Genomic DNA, 6,000 nt, shown 5'->3' with positions numbered 1-6,000 from the left:
CTGGGCAGATTGCCCACCATTTAAATTAATCATGTCCTTCAATCACCATGATCAAATGAAATTTATCCCCGGGATGCATGGATGATTCAACATATGCAAATCAATCTGTGTGACACATCATATTGATAGAATGAAAGAAAAAAAAAAAACAAATGATTACCTCAATGGATGCATAAAAAATATTCAACAAAATTCAATATTCATTCATGATAAAAACTCAACAAATTAGGCATAAAAGGAATATATCTGATATAATAAAGGTCTTCTGTGACAAGACCACAGCTAACATTATGCTGAATGGTGAAAGGATGAAGGCTTTTCTTCTAAGATCAGGAAAAAGACAAGAGTGCCCCCTTTCACCACTCCCATTCTACATGGTACTGGAAGTCCTAGCTAAAGCAATCAGGCAAGAAAAGGTATCAGAATAAAGAAAGGAGCAAAAATGTCTCTATTTGCAGATGACATAATTTTATACATAGAAAATCCTAAAGACCAAAAAACAGTTATGTCTAATCAATGAGTTCAGTAAAGTTGCAGTATACAAAATTAATACACAAAGTAGCATTTCTATATACCAACAATTAATTTTCTGAAAAAGAAATAAATAATCCCATTTATGGTAGCATCAAAAACAGTAAAATAACTTGGAGTAAATTCAACTAAAGAATAAAAGATCTCTACACTGAAAACTATAAGACATTGATAAAATAATAGAAGACATAAATAAGTAAAAAGGTATCCCATGTTCGTTGACTGCAAGAATTAGTTATTAAAATGTCAATACTACTAAAAGCCATCTGTAGGTTCAATGCAAGCCTTATCAAGATTCAAATGGCATTTTTTTTAAAGAATCAGGGGAAAAAACACTTTTAAAATTTATAAGAAACCACAAAAGACTCCAAATATACAAAGAAATCCTAAGAAAGAAGAATGAAGCAGGAGGTATCACACTTCCTAGTTTCAAGCTATACTATAAAACTAAAGTCATCATAATAGTATGGTACTGGTATAAAACAGATAAATAGACCAACAGAACAGAACTGATAGCCCAGAAATAAACCCAAGTATGTAAGGTTAACTAATATTTGACAGGGAAGACAAGAATACTCAATGGAGAAAAGACAAGTCTCTTCAATAAATGGTGCTGGAATAATTGGATACTCACATGTAAATGAATAAAACTCAACCCACTCACAAAAATTAACTCAAGTGGATTAAAGATGTAAATGCAAGATCTGAAACCATGAAACTCCTAGGAAGAAGACATAGGAACCAAGTTCCTTGACATGGATCATAGTAATGATTTTTTTGATATGACACCTGAAGAATAAGCAACAAAATAAAAAATAAAACAGGACTACAACAAACTAAAAAGCTTCTACATAGTATAAGTAACTATTAACAACTTAGAAAATGGGAAAAAAAATTGCAAACAATATATCTGTTAAGGGGTTAATATCCAAAACAAAGAACTCCTACAACTCAATAACCAAAAAAAAAAAAAAAAATCCAATTCAAAAATGGGAAAAGGACCTGAATAGACATTTCTCCAAAGAAGATATATAAAAGGCCAAAATGTACATGAAAAGATGCTCAGTATCACTAGTCATTAGGGAAATGCAAATCAAAACCACAGTGAGATATTAAATCACACCTGCTAAAATGGCCATTAACAAAAAGACCAGGAATAACAAATACTAGTGTGGATATGGAGAAAAGGGAACTCTGTGCACTGATAGCAGAATTTTAAATTAGCACGGCCACTATGGAAAAATAGTATAGGAGATCCTCAAATAACCAAAAATAGAACTACAATATGATCCAGCAATTCTTCTGAAAATACATGCAAAGGTAACAAAAAACACTAACTCAAAATCATGGTTCCACCCTCATACGTACTGCAGTATTATTTACAATAGCCAAGATGTGGAAACAACCTAAATATCCATCAATGGGCCAATGGATGAATGGCTATTTCACACACACACAATGGAACATTATTTAGCCAGAAAAAAGGAAACCCTACCATTTGTGACAACATAAATGGACCTTGAAGGCATTATTCTTAGTGAAATAAGTCAGACAGAGAAAGACAAATACTGCATGATCTCTCTTATAGGTGGAATCTAAAACAAACAAAAAAAACAAAGAAATGAAAAACAATACCACCCCCCCAAACTCATAGAAAGAGATCAGCCTTATGGTGACCAGAGGTGGGGGTAAGGGGAGGGGGAATTAGAGGAAGGTATCAAGGTATATTTCCAGTTTTAAGATAAATAAATAGTAAGGATGTAACATACAGCATGATGACTATAGCTAACATTGCCATATAACACATAGCTAAAATGATATAGAAAAATTATTAAGAGAATAAATCCTAAGAGTTCTCATCACAAGGAGAAAAATTTTTCCCCTTTATTCTTTCATTCTTTGTTTCCTTTTTATTGTATTTATATGAGAAGATGGATGCTAGCTGAACCTACTGTGGTAATCACTTCATAATATATGTGAATCAAACCATCATGCAGTATGTCTTAAGCTTATACAGAACTATGTCAATCATCTCTCAATGAAACTGGGGGAAACTTCTAATTAATTAATTAATTAATTAGTTAATCATTTCCCTATTAATGCTACTCAATCAAAGTGATGCTTATAATAAAATTATCACCTATTGAGCATCTCTATAGACCATGCATTTTGCTGTTTTTATCAATTTAACTCATATAATGGCCCTATAAAATAAGAGTTAGCACTATACAAATTTTGGAGCTGAGGAAACTAAAGCCAAGAGTTGAAATAAATAGAATTTAAATCCCAAGTCTACACTATTAATACTGTACTACGTATTCCTGTTGCCTTTTACTATCATGGAATTTTCCCTACCTGTGACTGGCTACCTTAAATTTTATGTTATTCTCAATTGAAAGCTTAAACTGGACATAATGTTTGAACATTACTTTTTATTTAATATTTCACTATGATTCATTTGTGTTATCATCTAAAATATATATATTGAGAATATAAGAACAATTTTCCCAATTGATATTTAATTTGGTACCCTTCTTTCTGCATGGTCTGCACCACTTAACAAATCAGGAATATGTATTTAATATCAGCTTTTCATCATCAAGATAAACATAATATTAAAAAATAATAATTCAAGTGTAAAGTATTTAAATGAGTAGGATACTGGCAAAGAGATATACTTTATAATATGAAAAGATACTGTGTAGTCCTTACCAGACTCTGGTGTGTGTGTGTGTGTGTGTGTGTGTGTGTGTGTGTACACACTATTTAGCAATTACTAAAACGTAATCAAGAAATGAGCAGCCTGAATGCCTAGCACAGTGCTGGGCACTGCTGACCCAGGGGATCCAAGCAATGTAACTCTCATCAAAAGCACCTAGAATCTTATTAAGGGCCTAAGACCCACAGAGAGTCATCAAGTAATGAGAGATAAGGGCTAGGCAATAAAAAATCAGGTGCTAATTTGTTCTGCTGTAGAGGTAGTATTATACTAGTGATAGGGACAAAATTTCTCTTACCACATTTTTTAATATAATTTCCATTTTCTCTTTTGTAAAGATGATAATTATTTGAAAAAAAATCTAAAACACCAGCAAATAAGTTATTTTACAGAAATATAGAAAAGCAGTTAACATTTGATAGATTATATATATTCAGAGGATGGTTTACTTCAATATTTGAGTCAGTTCTGTTGGCAATAGGAGGCATGTTTAATCAGAGGGAGTAACTAATCAAAAGTTAAGTAAGCTTTTACCTACCAAAAACAGACCACTTTAGAAAATATATGAGGGTGATACTCATTTATTCTTTTTGCCTACATTTACCGAATCAGTTATGGGAGGTTAGATAATACCATTCTATCTCTATACGTTTTGGAATCATTTAGAAACTTATATACATCAGGATGATTCTGATATCTAAAATTTTGTAATTTCTAGACAAATTCTTATTTTGAGTCCTCTGTCAAATCAATTATCCCAATAAAGCCTTTTTTGACATGTCAATATATCATATTGTCTCCATTAGCAGGACATTCTGTAACTTTCTGTACTTGGTTGAATGGCAACACCCTAAAATTTAGTCCACTCAGAACCTCAGACTATGAAATTATTTAGAAATAGAGAATTTGCTGATGCAGTCTGGTTAAGATGAGGTCATACTGCATTAATGTGGGCTCTGATCCAAGGATTAGTATCCTTAGAAAGTATTATACTAGTGAAGATTTGAAAAGCACACTAATGTTTACCCCTTCTTGATGCTGAAACCCCAAGACTTCCATGTAAAAAGCTTGATCTAACCACCTGGAATATGAAAAGAACATCTGTACAGAGTGGTCCAACACTCCCAACCACTCCAGCCATCCTAGCTGAGGCCCTGGCTGGACATGTGAGTGAAGCCACCTAGATTATTCAGCTCTGTGTGGGCCAACACAGAAGACCCCGAAGTTCACAAAACTTCAAACACATGCTCCTCTGTCATCTCTAAGAATACAACAAATTCTTCTTCAAACAGAATTATCATGGGCTTTCTCTTCTCTATTCTTACTTTCTAACTGCTATCCGTATAAAAAGAACTTAACCTGTTGGATGGGTTTTTTGGGGGAATTAATTTACTTTTCTGATTTAACTGTTCTTCTCTAAAATTCAAGATTATCTACTCTTGTCAGCTTCACCATAACAATCATCCCTTCAACTCTATTGTTTTTAAAGTAGGTGAGATGAGGAAGAAACCAAAGTTATTACAATGTTGCCTCAAATCCATTCTTTCCCCTTTATTTTTATAGATTCCTTGTTTCAGGACTTCAGTGTTTCTTGCCTATGTAACTACGCATAGTGAAATCTCTCAGGCCTTCTAACCCCAGAAATCCATCCCCCATATTGTCACCAGAATAATCTTCTAAATTGAGAATTTGCTTAAAACGCTTTGATGAGGGGGGGGGGGGGGGGCGGCGCCTGGGTGGCTCAGTCGGTTAAGCATCCGACTTTGGCTCAGGTCACGATCTCACGGTCCATGAGTTCGAGCCCCGCATCGGGCTCTGTGCTGACAGCTCAGAGCCTGGAGCCTGTTTCGGATTCTGTGTCTCCCTCTCTCTCTGCTCCTCCCCCGTTCATGCTCTGTCTCTCTCTGTCTCAAAAATAAATAAACATTAAAAAAAAACCAAAAACGCTTTGATGGGTTCTCATTTATGTATGCCTAAGTCAAGACAACAAAAATATACTGGGGGCTCACTAAATGCTTGCTAGGCACTATACTAAGTGTTGTACATAAATAAGTGTGTGAATAAACCAATAGCTGCTTTCAAGGAGTTTCCATTCCCTTAAAGGGAGACTGACAGGTAAAGAGATATTTTTGATGTAATATGAAAAGTGCTAAAATGGAGGAAAGCACAGAGGAAGCAAATTTGGCCAAAGCTTAGAATGTCAGAAAAACTTTGTAGAGATGATGACACTTCAGCAGTCCTGTGACTGTGAACTCCAAGACCTGTGAATATGTGTTTCATGGCAATGAGGAATTAAGATTGCTAATGGAAATACGGTTGCTAATCAGCTGACCTTAAAATAAAGAAATTATTGTAGGTCATCTAGATGAGCCTAATATAATTAACAGATTTTTAATTATAGAGAGGGAGGCAGAGGTCTGAATCAGAGAGACAATTGAAGATGCTATGTGCTGGATTTGAAGTGGGAGAAAGGGAAAGCTTCTAGAAACCATAAAGAGGTAGGTCATAGATTGTGTCCAACAGCCTCCAGAAGAATGCAGCCTTGCCAACACCTTGTTTTCAGCAGAATGAGATTCATTTCACGCTGCTGACCTCAAATTATTGTAAGATAATACCTTTGTATTGTTTTAAGCCACAAAGATTGTGGTAATTTGTTACAGCAGCAAGAGAAAACTACCACAGGGCCAAGTCACAGAGGCTGTTATATGCTTTGTTAAATCTTAGGGCAATTGGAGATTTACTACAGAGGA

Source organism: Neofelis nebulosa, chromosome 2 (genome assembly GCF_028018385.1).
Source record: "Neofelis nebulosa isolate mNeoNeb1 chromosome 2, mNeoNeb1.pri, whole genome shotgun sequence".
In the NCBI taxonomy this organism is placed as follows: Eukaryota; Metazoa; Chordata; class Mammalia; order Carnivora; family Felidae; genus Neofelis; species Neofelis nebulosa.
This window is presented reverse-complemented; position numbering follows the sequence as displayed.